This window comes from Pseudorca crassidens, chromosome 14 (genome assembly GCF_039906515.1).
Source record: "Pseudorca crassidens isolate mPseCra1 chromosome 14, mPseCra1.hap1, whole genome shotgun sequence".
Classification (NCBI taxonomy): Eukaryota; Metazoa; Chordata; class Mammalia; order Artiodactyla; family Delphinidae; genus Pseudorca; species Pseudorca crassidens.
In genome coordinates, this window is record NC_090309.1 from 83277443 (window position 1) to 83293734 (window position 16292).

General features: G+C 41.7%; 1 long non-coding RNA gene across 1 annotated transcript; it reads right to left on the reverse strand.

Moving 5' to 3' along the window:
- Window positions 1-584: 584 nt before the first annotated feature.
- LOC137205730 (uncharacterized) lies at window positions 585-15663 on the reverse strand. Its single transcript, XR_010934279.1, has 4 exons — window positions 15581-15663; window positions 15084-15189; window positions 8773-8844; window positions 585-1242 (listed from the first exon to the last, which is right to left on the reverse strand). It is a non-coding gene; the product is annotated as an uncharacterized lncRNA (long non-coding RNA).
- Window positions 15664-16292: the final 629 nt, after the last annotated feature.

A 16292-nucleotide genomic window follows, 5' to 3' on the forward strand; every position in this document is an offset into this window, starting at 1 on the left:
AGGTATATGTACTCTCCGCACCTGTGTCAGCTTGCCTGCATTTTAGCATTTTAGCTTTGGCAAGTTCTTAGCCTCTCTGATTGCCCAGCTCCTGTCTCAGGACTTATACACAAACTGCTTCAGTGCCTTTAGCTGCTCAATTTTCATTTTACAACAATTGCCCAAGGGACCTGGGCTTCCTTGTCCATTCTCTTCCAAATGCCCTCTACTTGACTACCGTGGTGGGAGGGACAATCCCATCCTCCTTGTACGCTCGGTGGGAAGAAGGTCAGAGTTCTGTCTGAATGATTTCCCCCTACTTCTTACGTGCCCTTTTTCCTGTGCCTATTTACAGTGCCTCACTTTGTTTTTTCCTCTTCTATCTCACTTCCAGATATCCCTCGAGCTATAGGAGCTGGAGACAAATGTTCTCTTTTTCTGGTAACATTCTCCTTGGGGTGAGAAACCATTTCACGCTCACTAGACAAAGTTTATGCCTATGCTTTGGATATTCAAGATGGGGTGAGATTTTCCAGACTATTGCTTTTTTCATTTTACTCAACACAACAATTTTATTAGTTATATTTATTATGTCTACTTGGGAACAGAATAAGAATCAAAATTTCACCACTATACTTCCCAGACTGAGAGTGATAAAGTTCGCCATACTTGCTGATAGTCAAGGGCCTCAGAAAGTGCCATGCATGTGCTGTGTGTTTAGCATGCCATACTGCAGTTGGTTCTTCTTGACTCCTACAGGACGAGTTCTGTAAGAATCCCATTTTACAGATGAGGAAGCTATTTGGACGTTTGTGAACTTCGGCTGGTCAATGGTAGAGCTCCTTAAGTTGGCTTTGAACTTTCAGCTTTTGCTCTGCTGGAAGAGGTGATTTGGACCCTGAAAAGAGGCACTGAATCCTGAACAACTCCATCATCAGTAAATCCCAGAATTGTTTCCATTACTCTTTCTTGTGATACCAGTGTCCTATTTTTCATTATGCACAAAGTTTCAAAACTGAAGTCTGTTTTTACTTCAAGATGTTTCAGAATCATGGTGAAAATTGTTTTGGGTCATTCTTTCTAGATTTATACGCAGGACCACACAGGTGAAGGTGATAACCATCTCCAAAATTATGATGAAGACCTCCTCTTATAACACACAAAGTGACTAAGGTCATATCTTGGCAATGCTATCGTGACAGCACCTCCTCCCCTTTTCTTATTCTTTGCCCTTCTTTAAGAAATGTAGAGCAATTTGAACTTCTGAAAGATAAAAGTCAGTAATAAATATGTTCAATATCTATAAACATCTGTATTAAATAGTTCTCTTAATTTTAATAAACTGTACAACATCTGGTTCCATAGAACACTTCAAAATTGCCCTCAAGTTCTTGTCTGACAAAATCCCTCCTGCCACTTTCAATTTGTATTAAAAAACCAAAAAAAGCACGTACATCCCCAACTCACTGAGTCATTTGATAAAAGCAACAGGGTGCAGTTTGTAAGCAGATGGAGAATTCAGTGAATGGGCTGGCCGAGGTCACAAGATCTCATGACCCCTACAATTTCTGTCCCGTGGCTGCCAGGAGTAACACACACTACTGAGGGGCAGATCAATCGAAGTCGCTGAGACAGAGAGCAACACAGATTTTCAGTACTTTCGAGGGCAAAAGCACAGTGATGCCTTCTTATTTTATCGTGAAGGAGGTCATAAGGGTGAGTGTGTGCCATGACATGGAAACTGTGTGGCCACCAAATGATTCGCTCCAGCTCCGTATGGGAAGGTCCTTTTATTAAAGCCAACAGAACCAGAAAAGGTTCTGAAGAAGAGTTGCTCTGATCTTACACAGGGAGAGTGTGAGGCAGTGAGTGACCATGAAAGCAGATCTATTGCTGCAGAAAAGGTCACACAAGTCCGCCAAGTTAGTGACACAGTTGTCAGCTGCTGGCGATGCTTCCAGCCTGACTTCGCATCTTGTGGGGTAAGATGAGGTTGAGGTTGAAGAGGAAATTTTTATGGGAAGAGATGATAAGGATCATCTAGCCACCATCTAGCCATCTGCTCTACCTTTTCCTCAGTAAAGGAACTGCAGCTCAGAGAGGACAGTGTCCAAGGTGGTGTAGCCAAAGTTACATTCAGATACAGGACAGTAGGTCCCTGCCTTTGAGATTTGAACTGCGATGTCCCAGATCTGGGAGGAGAGATTAAAGCGAGGGTTTAGCGTTAGTTAAAAGACTGTGGCCGTCAAGATAATAATCTGTTTGTGCTAAAACCTCACAATCCCTCTGCTGGCTGAAAAAGAAAAAATTTTAAGTATATTCATGATTTATTGGGGAGGAGGGCAGGTGTCAGTTAGATACCATAAAAGTGATTACTATCCCACTGGCAGTGTCAGGAACCCTGCACAGCCCAAAGGGCTCAGTTGCAGCTGCAGCAGGCTGCTCTCTGCATTCTTGCTGACAAGGCTGTAAGTGAGCTCGGAGAGGCCTGTGGGTTGAGTGGAGGTGACTTGTGAATGCAGAAACCTGCTCTAAGGAAACGCAGTAACATTCCCATCACATTTTTAGCTTCAAGGATAATAACCATGAACTGCACAGCCAGTTCTCCTTACAGGGGGCTGATGAGTGCTTGCAGGGCCTCCAAGCAACCATTCCTGCGCTCCAAGTGGAGCTAAGCAAGGAAGGAGAGGAAATGGAAATTTCCTGAGGTTTTCCAGTCACTCAGTTATATATAATCCTTTATGGGAAATGCTTCTAAACATGGAAAGTATGCCAAGGTTTTATGCCTGACATCGTTTCCTGTTTTCTACTAGTTTTTGTTTTGCGTTGCTTTAAATCAATCTGGATTTTGTTTTTCAGTGTGCTTTGTCTTTCTTGCCCAACCAGGCAAGCTTTGTAATTAAATGACAGTAACAACTTGCAGATTTTAAAGCGTTTTCACAGACCGTATTTTGTGTGGTCCTTATAACAACCGCGTGAAGTATGTATTTTCTCCATCATCTTCAGATGAGGATGTTATTCAGAAAGTTTCAACAACTGGCTCAAGGGCACTTGTTTATTTGACAACACGTTATGCTCAAGCCCAGGCCTCTGACGCCAAATCCAGACGCTTGGCTCTGTACGGTGATGCTGCTCATTAGGGGAGCTGCCCCCGCCGCATCCCCTCCTATTGACCCAATGCTTCTTTAAAGATGTGAGTTAGTTTGCTTCTATCCCCTGTTCTTTGTTTCCGATTCTTCCATCATTTTGCATTCAGTCTGTTTCTGGTTTTCTCCCTTAGACGGTTGGGCCATGTGTGAGACTTAATTAATTGACCATATGCTCTTTGCCAAAGTGCTATCCATCAGTCAGTGAAGAGGTGCTGCGGGCACACTGGATGCAAGGCCCAGAGCAGGCAGAGAGAAGACTGAACTCAAAACAATTGTGTTGCATTCATGGGGAAACACTCCTGACTTACAGACAGAATAAACAACATTGCCTCTGCTCCTGTTAAAGGGATTATGAGTTGCTGGAGGAAAAAGGGAAATGGGAACAAATGCAGCATTAATGAGGAAATCAGTTCAGGACTCTGGGTGACAGCCAGCCCAAGGAAGGGGAACCTCCATGGAATGGGCCTGGTCTAGCTGCCATGATAATCTCCCTACTTCTGTCATAGCCAAATACCAACAGTGACTCAAGCTTGCCACGCACTCTCAACACACAGTGTTTTTCTCCTCCCTTGGCCCAGAATGTTCTTATACTTTATCTTCCAGAATAACCCTTTTGCCTCAGTCTTCCCCTCTGGACCACTGTTCTTCCATATCACAATAATTCCTGTGCTTATTTCCTCATTATGTGGACTTCTGTCTTTCCCACCATAGAAATAATCACATTTTACTAAGACATGAATATATTAACAAAAAATTTAAGATAATAAAACTAATGCTTTTGTATACACTAACAGATTTGCTTTGTTAACATATAACTGAAGAGTTTTAATCTCTATGTGATAAAAATTTTCTTGTTTGGGTGCTGAAATCATATTGGCTGATAAAATAAGTTAGGTAACTGTTTTCATACCTTCTGCATCATTTTGTTTAAATCACTGTTCTCTAAAGTTTAGTAAAAGTCACCTGAAAACAATGTGAGCCTGCATCTTTTGGTAAGGAAATCTTTGATTACCTCTTTAACTTAGTAATAGTTATAAGCTTACTCAGATGTTTTCTCTTTTTTTCAATGTATATATGATTTCTTTCTAGAAGAATATCAGCTCTATCTAAATTTTTGAAATTTATGGGCATAAAGTTGTTCAGAATATATTCTTATGCATTTAAAATCTTTACTATTTTTATGCCCTCTGTTTTGTTTTTAACATTGTTCATCAATGACATTTCTCATTGCTTTTTTAATAACATCATGCACATTGTATTAGCTAAAGTTATGCTCATTTTATTAGCTAGTACAAAGAACAACACTCTAGGTGTGTTGATAAACTATACTTTCCCTATTTTTAAAGGAAAGGCAAGGAAAGACAAGCACATCATACTTTATTAAAAAGCATTTACTAAGGGAAACTCATGGAAACAGGAGCAGGGGCAGGTGTTTGGGTGCTGTATTAGTCAAGGTTCTCCAAAGAAATAGAACCAATAGTATGTGTATATATAGAGAGAGATTTATTTTAAGGAATTGGCTCATGTGACTAAGGAGGTTTTCAAGTCTAAAATTTGCAGGACAGGCCAGCAAGGAAGAGTCAGTGTCACAGTACAAGCCCAAAGGCAACCTGCTGGCAGAACTTTCTCTTGTTCAGGGGAAGTCAGTTTTGTTCTGTCCGGACCATCCACTGATTGGATGATGTCTATCCACATTATGGAGGGAAACCTGCTTTACTCAAAGTCCACCAATTTAAATGTTAATCTCATCCAAAACAGGCTCACAGAAACAACCAGAATAGTGTCTGACCACATGTCTGGACACTGTGGTCCAGTCACATTGACACATAAAATTAAACATCACAAGTGCCCAGTTCCAACTGCACTCTGGAGAGCACACAGAGATCCATTATGACTCTACGTCAGTCTGAAAAGAGAGGCCCACCACCTCCTGAACTGTAGGGCCCGTAAGCTGCATTATTGGAGAAGCACAGCCCCCCTTCCCTGGCATTATCAGGGGCTGGCACCCAACGGCAACATGATGTGGCAGAACTTTGGCCCCTACCGCTGCTTTGCTGTCTCATTCAGCAGTTAGAAAATCTCTGGCCTTTACGCTGGCATCTTTAGAGACCTGGTGTCCAAGCTTTCCACTGTCTTCTACCACTATGTTTTCAGTGAATCAACGTTTATTTATTTTCCTCTTTTCAAACATATTTTGCATTGATAATAATTTCTATATTCCCTAATTTATTTTGGGTCTTAAAATGTTTCTTCTCATCTAGTGTTTGGGAATCTATAATCATAATTCTAGTTTCACACTTACTGTTCTTAATTTTTAAATGTACACTCATGATATATATATAGATAGATAGATAGATAGAGATAGACTTTATATATGTATAAAGTCTAAAGTATGTGAGGGGTTTTTGTCTTTTTCCAGAACACATATAAATTATCATGTTTTAATGGCCACTGATCACCACTAACCTATCATTGTTATCTAGAGGCTTAATTTTGCACTTTTTAATATAAAACAGTTACTTTTGTAACCAATAGTTTCTGACATATTTTATTAATTTATATATCCCCTCATTATTATTACTTTTACCCCTGCCTTTGTTTAAGTGTCATCCTCCTGCAGTAGATCCTTTATAAATATGTTTAATGAAAACTAACAGTAATAAAATTCTCTGGTCCTCTTACACATGAAAATATAATTGTTTTGTTCTCAATACTGAGTGATACTTTTGCAGGGTGTAAAATTCTCAAAGCTTATGTCGATCACTATCCTTCAGTCCCAAAGTTGGTAAAATATGAATCCAGTTGTTTTTGTTCTATAAATTTAGCTCAAGTCAACAGTAACTTTCTATGTGGTTCTAGGCACTTTCCTAATGTGTTATCAGTAGTAAGATTAGAATATTGCTTGGCATTGATGATCCTTTACAATTAAAGGTTAATATTTCCAGTTGGACAAATCCAAGTATAACATAAATAACAATATTTATTTATAAATAAATAGCTACATAAATTTCCATATTAAATGATACACAGAGATTTAATATAGAAATGATCAAGGTTGGAGGGCTGAGATGGCAGAAGGGCCCTTGTAAAACCCAAAAGTTATAGGAAATAACCCTGGGTAAGTTATTAAGAATATTTATTCTGTTTGTCTTACACTATGCACTGTTCTGTGAATTATGGAACCTACTGTAAATAAGACAAATAGAATTACTGCTTCCCAGGAACTAACATTCTAGCAAAATAGGCCAGGACAGAACATATTAGAAAATAGTCAATGTGGTCACCACCTATAAATAGTAGTAAGTTTCCTTGCTTCATGGGAATAATGGAAGAATATAGTTGTGCCCCAGATGTAGAAGGGCAATGTATTGTGCAGGCGATAACTACTGCATGTCCTGTGGTTCATGATAAGGCAAGAAGTGCAAAAATTCTATCTAAATAAATAGGAGGGGGTCTTGTACCTAAGACAGCAAGAGCTGACAGTCGGGGACTCCCTAAGTCCAAACAATTATCAGCATTCACCCTGGAACCTAGGAAACCTGTACACCGGAAGGTCCCACATACATTTTGTCATCCATTTTTACTTACTGTGTGTAGTCTACCCACTTAGCATGGCTTAGAGTGCTCTTTCTATTATTTAAAAATCTTCATATGCCTCGATGATAACAAAGACTGGATTTTATGTGTGGTATTTCTAGAACTAAAATAAAGAAGAATTTGTATCTCAGAACAAACATATTTCATGAAATAAACTATCTGGGCAATTCATTAAATATCACTTGGATTGAGTTGCTACTCATATATAATACCAAGACTTTATTCTATAACTACCAGATAAAAACTTTACAAAATATATATCAACAACTAGAAAGGTGTAGGGAAAATGTTATCATCATCATCTTCACAGTGATGATCATTTGACAGCATTGATTTTAATAATCTAGAAATGTATGGTTCTTTATGGTGATTTTAACCTCTTTTTCATTCATATTCTTTTTTTTTTTTTTTTTTTTGCAGTACGCGGGCCTCTCACTATTGTGGCCTCTCCCGCTGTGGCGCACAGGCTCCGGACGCGCAGGCTCAGCGGCCATGGCTCACGGGCCCAGCCGCTCCGCGGCATGTGGGATCCTCCCGGACCGGGGCACGAACTCGTGTCCCCTGCATCGGCAGGCGGACTCTCAACCACTGCGCCACCAGGGAAGCCCCGTATTCTTAACTGGTACAGAAACTTGCTCTTGGGAAAATCATGAAATTATTCATACATTTTTTATTTCTCGAATTCTAATATACATGATGGCAACTTTCTGTAGATTAAATGCAAGTATGAGATAAAATGAATGTGAAGAAATGGATTCTGAGATAGACAATTTTTCATTAATATTTAATTGGTTGCAAATTTTGCTATCTCAAAAAGTTTCTGCTCTCTGCCTCAGTAAGTAAGTTCTGTCATTATTCAGTGTAATGATAGCTTTGGGGGAATTTTCCCAATAAAAGCTTAGGAGGGAAAAAAAGGAAGCATAACAATTAGTGATAAAAGCTTAGTTAATAGTTCTGTTTCCAGACCTTCTCAGACTTCTGATCATGTTAAGTTTCTATGACCTATAAGGGTAGGTTAGATGAATGTTCATAATTGATTTAGACAAGAGAGAGGGTGTCAGGAAAGCAAACAGATTTTTCTCCACTTAACAATTTCCCTCTCTGTCTGAGCATTTCCTGAATTCTCTGTTTCACTCGTCTGTTTAATATATACTGTGTATATGGAAAACATCTGCGGATTCTCTGTTCTTGCCAGTTTCCCAAATGTTTGCTCAAACTCAATACGAGACATTCTAGAGCCATGTTTAGAAGCATTTCCCATAAATGAAAGATTCATTTTTGACCCATTTAGATCCAATTTTGTTGAAGCATTTGAATTCCTGACATGATTGCTTTCTATCTGTATGGTTCCCAAATGTGAATCAATGCTTTGAATTCTATTATGCATAAGGCATGATGTATTTTCAAAGGGCAAGTTGCCCTCTCCACCTTTTATAATGTGTCTTTCTTCTGTGTTTTCTTATATATTCACTGCAGGGCAATCGGATACGACCTAAGATGTACCAGCTCGTGCAAACATTTTCCTACAGCTCATACCATCAGCCCCATGAGACGCTACCAATCTACTTTGAAGTAAATAGCCCTGTGACCATTTTAAAGATGAGAAACTTAAGACTTAGAAGATTAATGGGTTTCCCCAAACACTTGGGTCCAGCAAAGTAAAAAACGAAGAGAACTTCTGTCTCCTACTTCAGAGTACTTTTCATCATAACAGATACCCCCTAAATGTTGTAACTCCCTCCTTTTTGATGGAGTAATTGTTCTGTTTGAGAAGAGGGAGACGACTGTCAAATCAGATTCAGTTCCATTACTAGAAAAAAAGGGAAAAGGCTCAGCTACCAAATGATGAAAAATTCTCCCCTGTTATAGACTGTCAAGCTTCTAAAAATATTTCACCACTAGCCTCTTCTTTCAGTGAAGACACTGAAAGCTCCTAGTAGAGGTCAAAAATGGCATCTGTGGGTAGGAGTAAGTTAGATGATGATCCCCTTGGCACCCAGAGTAGATCTAAGTAAGCACAGTTGGAGGACTGAGTTTGACCATTCACCTGATCATTGCGTAGTTGTCAGTTAAACCTGTTCTCCACTCCTGACACTATGATTCATACATGGATATATAGCTGAAAATAAAACCAAAAAAAACAATAGTGAGATCATTATAAATAAATGATAATGATAAAACAACGCAGTGTGATTATCCTCTAAGATGATCAAATTTCGCTCCTTACCACCTGTTTTTAGAAGTAAAAGTTTATTGGAACACAGCTATTCCTGTTCCTTTACACCATTTTCCATGGCTGCCTTCACAGAACAATGTCAGAGTTGAGAAATCACAACAGAAATCATATGACCCGCCAAGCCTAATATATTTACCATCTGGGCCTTTCTGGAAAACATTTGCTTATCCCTGCCCTAGGCCATGAGCCTTATACTACAGCAACATCACACTCTCAACTTTTTCAGAATCTCATGTAGTTCCAAATCTTTTTACAGGTGTTTCCCTCTGCTTACATATCATTTATGATAAGGTTCAGTTGTGATTAACAAATCCTACAGTAACGTAAGCTGTGAAAAGATCGAAGTTTATTTCTTCCTCACATAAAAGCTGAGGTAAGTAGCCCAGGTCATTCACCCCGTCTTTCAGGGCATCAGGCATTTGTGAACTGTCCTTGCTGCCATCTGTGGGTATGGTCCTCAACCTCAGGATCCAAGATGGTGGTGGGGACTCCAGCTGTCACTTCTAACAGAGTAGAGGAATGGATAAAGAAGAAAATGGGGGGCTTCCCTGGTGGCGCAGTTGTTGAGAGTCCGCCTGCCGATGCAGGGGACACGGGTTCGTGCCCTGGTCCGGGAAGATCCCACATGCCACGGAGCGGCTGGGCCCGTGAGCCATGGCCGCTGAGCCTGCACGTCCGGAGCCTGCGGGTCCGGAGCCTGTGCTCCGCAACGGGAGATGCCACAACAGTGAGAGGCCCGCGTACCGCAAAAAAGGAAAAAAAGACAAAAAAAGAAAATAGAAAAAGAGCACACAGCTGATCTGACGGAGTTTCTTGGAAGTGATCACATAACATACATATGTATCTCATTGGCTGGGACTTAGTCACATGACTCCACCCAGCCGCATGAGAAGCTGGGAACTGCAACCTCGACCCAAACCAAACTCAGAGATTCTAGGACCATAGCATGGATGATTTTTTAGCTGTCCACCAAAGATTCCTATTGCCTTTTCATAGTGTCAAGTTGTTGCTGGAAAGTGGCTGTCCAGCCAAGGACTTGATTTCTCAGCTTCTCTTGTACGTAAAAGCACTCAGTGGACAGAGATGAGGTGGCTACTTCCACACCAACGCAACTCAGAGGCAGATGCCTCCTCTCCTCACTTGGAAGTCAGATGTCGAAGATGGTGGAGCCACAAGATGGAAAGAACCTAGATCTCCCATTTACTGCTTAGAGGAGAGTTTACCCCTTACTGATTAGAAAGGCACATTTTAGACTTTATGTGTGCAAGAAATGAACTTCTGTTGTGTTTAGTCACTTAGATTTTAGGGTTTATAGTATTTCCCACAGTGCATTATAATATTACAATACTGTGTTCAATATTAATGAGAATACCACGTCAAATTCTCATCAATTTTCTATACTCTCCATCTCTGTTGCATTGCCTGGTACCATAGGATAGGCTGAATACACGCTGGGTACATTATCACTGAGTAATAGAACCATGCACAAATACTGTGGGGACACAGAGGAAATAGTAGTTAATTCAACCTAGGAACATTATTTTTCAATTCAGGGCCATATGTGTAATAATACTCTATGAAGCATGAATATTCCGTTGGATACATTTTCCAGTTAATCTCACATGGGCCTTTTTGTTCTGTCCCACGTTGCACATTCAAATACTGTTGTCTGTGCTGCCTCGATAGACACCTCGTATATTTTAAAGAAGAGACCCTAGACTCTGGGAAGATTTATGAAGAGTGACTTCAAGGAGAAAGATCAACTTACATGCAATAGGGGTTCTCGTTCAAACCCCGAAGCGGTGACTGCGTGGAGAACAGCAGGGCTTTCTTCATGCCTTCATTTTAAAATACCCACACTCGATCCCTGTGACAGCCAGACACTTTCCCACCAACATGGAAACCCAAAGTGTTGATAATTCTTAATGGCAAGGTGAGTTTCCAAACAGAGCTTTTCCTTCATAAGTGGAACGAGTAGATGAAAACTTGGCTTGGCCCACCTCACTTTTCTCTACCCCTTCTCTTTTAGCAAAACTTTCTCATCCTTGCTCTTAGCAACCTAAGCATTTCCTCGTATTCTTGTTGGAACACTGCATTATGTTTACGTGTATTCGTAATGATTGTCTCTCCTCCTAGAATTTGTCTTGAAGATTGAAACTTCTTTCTTTTTTTATTGATTGATTGATTGGTTGATTGATTTTTGCCTGTGTTGGATCTTCGTTGCTGTGTGCGGCTTTCCCTAGTTGTGGCGAGTGGGGTCTACTCTTCGTTGCATTGCGGTAGCTTCTCTTGTTGTGGAGCACGGGCTCTAGGCGTGTGGGCTTCAGTAGTTGTGGCACGTGGGCCTCAGTAGTTGTGGCTCACCAGCTCTAGAGTACAGACTCAGTAGTTGTGGTGCATGGGCTTAGTTGTTCCACAGCCTGTGGGATCTTCCCGGACCAGGGCTTGAACCCGTGTCCCCTGCATTGGCAGGTGGATTCTTAACCACTGCACCACCAGGGAAGCCCTGAAACTTCTTCCTTATTCGCCCTTAATTTTCATTTGCACAGTGCCTCCTATGTAGTTGCAAATACGAGACTTATTTTGAACTAGTTGTCCCTAAGTTAACTGGAACACTGGAGGAGAAAAACTACGTCTGGTAATGGGACAGGAAGAAAAACAAAAAGCACAAAATCAGAGAAAAAGAGTGAGTCCCAGAGTCTCAATATGGTGAAACAAGTTCTGGGCTAAAGGCAGGAGGCTTGGATGCTGGTCCCAGCTTGGCCACCAACTGAGTGACCTTGGACATGCCAGATGACCTCTCTGTCTCAAGATCATGATCCTTAATATGCTGCTGTTAGAGGAAATGACCTCTACAGGCCTCTGGTGCTCTACAGCTTCCTTCGAGAGAGAAAAAGGCCACAATTTAAAATAAGACAGGGCCATGCGTGTGAGCCCCCCCCCAAAATAAGGGGAACCATCAATGAGGTATGAAAGGCAGCCCATCTTGCCCTCCCAGGGGAAAGTGAGCAGCCTCTTGTAATTCTAAACTTGAACATCTCTGTGGCCATGAAGATATGTAAAGACGGAGCCCAGTGAGATCTGCCACGAGGGGAAGAGTGCTCACCTGCCGAAGCACAATCAAATCCTTTTCTTCTCCCTGTAACCTTCTGTCTGACAATCAACACATCTTGGTAGGCAGCATTGGCCATAGCTTTGCAACTAGGGAAAGCTGGCCAACCCTGGGGTCGCTCCCCCAAGACTGGAAAGGGCAACGTGACTGTCAGTTACACAGGGGCCAGCATTCCGCATCCTCTCCAGCCAGGCCTTGCGAGGCTATGAAAGGCCGGGCTTGGTCCAGAGACACAGGGATTGTTTGGCTTAAACAGGAAGCTGGGTGAGAGAGACCCTGCTGCAGAGTGGACCAGCAACCCCACCTGCACTGCTCTGGATGGCGTTCTCCCATGGCAGAGGGCTGGAAGGGCCATGGTGAAGGCAAGGCTCTGCCCATGGGGGAAATCCTTTCTGGATTCCGTGAGCCCCAGAGTTTATGTAAAAGCCAGGCAAAGAAGAGAGCCAGAGAGCTTGGTATCGGGTTTGAGATGACTCCCCTCGGACTCCCAACTGCAGTCACTTGAGTCTGTCTGCTGTCCTCAGATGAAATAGACATGGTCCTGCCTCAGGACCTTTGCTCTGCTGTTTCTTCTGTTGGGAACGCTTTCCCCCAGATTCCACTTGCTAATTCCTTCACCTCCTTCAAGACTTCATTTAGATGGCACGGCCCGTACAAGGTGTACCCCCAAGCACACTGTCAGATACCACGCCTGCCCTGCCCCCCGCACCCCCCTGCCCCCCCCGCATCCTCCCTGGCCACCCTGCACCCCGACCCCTGTTCCTCCTTACCCATGTCTACTTCTCCTTTTGGATTCAGAACTTAACCACTTTCTCACATGCCATAGAAGTTGGTTTAGTATTTCTGGTCTGGCCAGCCCCCTGCCCCAAAATGCATGCTCTTCATAATCACAGGTGTCTAGGAATCCTTGTTTTGCTCACCTGCTCTAGGGCCATACCGTTGATGAGCAAATAATTAATAATTATGATGTAATGAGTTTGATACTCTTCTTTGATAGGCCAGTTCCCTGAGTTTTTCCCCGAGATAAATATGCAGTTGCAGGACTTTCTTCGATAAGTACAAAAATAGCCCCACCTTGGGAAAAAACTGTTGAGGCAACAGACTAGTAGAACAAGCGTGGGCACATCTCTGTCCTTGGCATCCACCGAGGAGCTGCGAACCATTGCCTTCCTCTCCCTCCTCCTTTGCCTTGCCTCAGAGGATGCTGCCCAACAGCGCGATCTTGGCAAAAGATCACAATTCTGAGAACTCTTTAGAGTGGCATGTGGTCTTTTCCTCCTCCAATCATCTAGCCCAGGGCTCTTCACACTTTAATGAGCACAAGAAGCACCTGGTGGGGCTGGTCCTTGATAAAATGCAGATTCTGACTCAGTAGGTTATGGGTGTGCCCATTCATCATTTTTAAGAAGCCCTCAGACGATGCCAGTACTGCTGGTCCAAGGACCATACTTTGAGTGGCCAGTTTCTAGAGTACCGCCCATGTTTCTGCTCATGGTCCTGTTTCCACCTTGCCTACATCATTGTTTTTCATTGAATTATAGTTCATTTACAAGGTTGTGTTAGTTTCAAGTGTACAGTGAAGTGATTCAGTTATACATACATATATTCGTTTGCAGATTCTTTTCCATTATAGGTTATTACAAGATATTGAGTATATTTCCCTGTACTATACAGTAGGCCTTTGTTGTTTATCTATTTTATGTATAGTAGTGTGTATATGTTAATCCCAAACTCCTAATGCCTACATCATTTAGAAACACAGCTTACCGCCCCAAAGAAGCTGGAAGACCATGTAAAGTAGTTGGAAGGGTATGTATTTTGGAAGCTGAAAAGCATATATTTCATCCTGGACCTTCCTCTTAATGGTTTTGTGACCCTGGATGAATTAACCAATCTTTCTGTTAGTTTTCTCCTCTTAATATGGACATAATCATTATCGCACGAGATGACTGGCAAGGATTAAATGAGATCACACGTTTTTGATCCCTTATCCAAAATATGTGCGGCCAGATGTATTACAAAATCCAGAATACTTTTAGCTTTAAAAAAAGTAATATGGCGCACGTGCAATATATTATGTGACAGCCCCCAAGGGGTCTGGGGCAACAATGCTTAATCAAGTGTGTTAATATTTATGCAGTAAAATATGTGAAAACTACACCAAACAGGACGACTAAGCATTATAAGCAGCTAAATTTCTCTACTCAATATTCTGTAATAAGCTATATGGGAAATGAAGCTGAAAAAGAATGGCTATACAGACATGTACGACTGGATCAATTTGTTGTACACCGGAAACAAACACAACATTGTAAATCAACTATACTCCAATATAAAATAAAAATTAAACTAAAAAACTAAGTAGCTAAAGTTCACATCAGGTTTTGCTGCCAGATATGTTCAGGCCAGGTAAGAGATACCAAAAAGCTTTCAGTTTTCAGAGCTTGCATGATTTCGTCAGTATGGATAAAGGGACTGCACCTGTGCCCCACCTGTGAGTGCATCATCTTTTTTGTTGAAAGAGCAGGACACACTTATTTCTTCCTGTGTATCATAGGCTAAGAAGGCAATGCCTCAGAGACTGGGACCAGACGTGGAGCAGTATCAACCTGGGGCACGAAGTGACCACATCAAGGTAGAAGCACATAAACCAGGACCAGGTAGGGTTCAAGGTCAAAGCCACACCAGCACCTAGAATACCTCCATATTGAATCCTGTCAGCACTCTTTTAACCACATGTGTGTGCATGCACGCACACACACACACACACACACACACACACGCTCCCATTCACACACCTAAAACCTTCAGGACCTGGGTCTAGATTCAGAAGTTGGGGTCTGGCAGAAACTGGAGGCAAGAAGCCAGATAATTTCTGAGAAAAACACACCCCAAGTCCCCCTTTAGCTCATAAAATTAGATGAGAATCTCTCCGTGGAGGGCTTTCAACCACCTTTCTTAAATATCTACTTAGGAAAATGAGCTAGACAGAAGAACAGTCATTTCATACCTCCTAGTTTACGTGGCGATAAGGTGTTTGCAGGTGCAGCTCATTTATTTTTTCCTGATGCTCTTAAAATGACAGCTCTTTGTGAAGTTGAACGCTTTACATGGCACTAAAAATAAAGAAAAAGTAGTTACTTGTCAAGTGGTTACTTGTCAAACCCAGGCTCTGCCATTCTCTCATTTTTTAGGACACAGGCTTCATAACCATAGCTCATGACCAAATCTAAGTGTAGACAAGATATAGGGCCACCCGTGTCCTGTGGCTTCAGTGACACGGTGTGCAGACACTGGACACGTGCTGCAAAGAGAGATAAAGACACATCCTGAGCGTCTGGCTGAGGGGTCGAGATCTGATATGAGTCACAGGTTCTCACCCTGAAATGTACTATATTCTGCAACAAAAATTGGACTCTGAAGTTGTTTTGGAGACTAGTTTGGAGAGTATATTAGGAGAGGTAGTTTGTGTGCTGGTTGTGAGCTTGGTTTCTGTAGCCAACTTACCTGGATTTGATGCTTCACTCCGCTGCTTGTGAATTCTGGGACCTCTATCTAGTCGTTTCAGCTCTAAGATTCAGTTGCCTCCCATGTAAAAGAAGGATAATGTGGTTAAACAGCAAGGTCCTATTGTATAGCCCAGGAAACTATATTCAATATCCTGTGGTAAACCATAATGGAAAAGAATATAAAAAAGAATATATATATATATGTATAACTGAATCACTTTGCTGTATCACAGAAATTAACACAACATTGTAAATTAACTACACTTCAATAAAAAAATTTTAGAAAAGAATGTATCCTAAGGAAATAAAGGAATTAAGCACAGAAAAAAAATAAAAGAAGGATAATAATAGGACCTATTTCATAAGACTGGTGTGACTGTTAAAGGATTTGATATACATGAGGTCTGAGAAGAGCCCATTGTAGGTACCCCTGCATTTGTTGCTTCTCTTGTATTAATCTAGCTCCTGTGTCTAGACTGGATTGGATGGAAAGCCAGTCCCTGTTGACTGACCTTCTCTGGAGGATGGCGGTTCTTCCCGACATGGAGGGAGATCTTCTGGGTGTGGATGGGGGCATCCTCGCTCTGCTCTAGAGCTCTGAGTGGGTCCTCACTCACAGGATAGAATTATCTACCAAGCCCCATGCACTGTATCTCACTAGGTAGATATTCGTGATCCCCATTTCATGGATGAGGAGACAGATGCTCCAT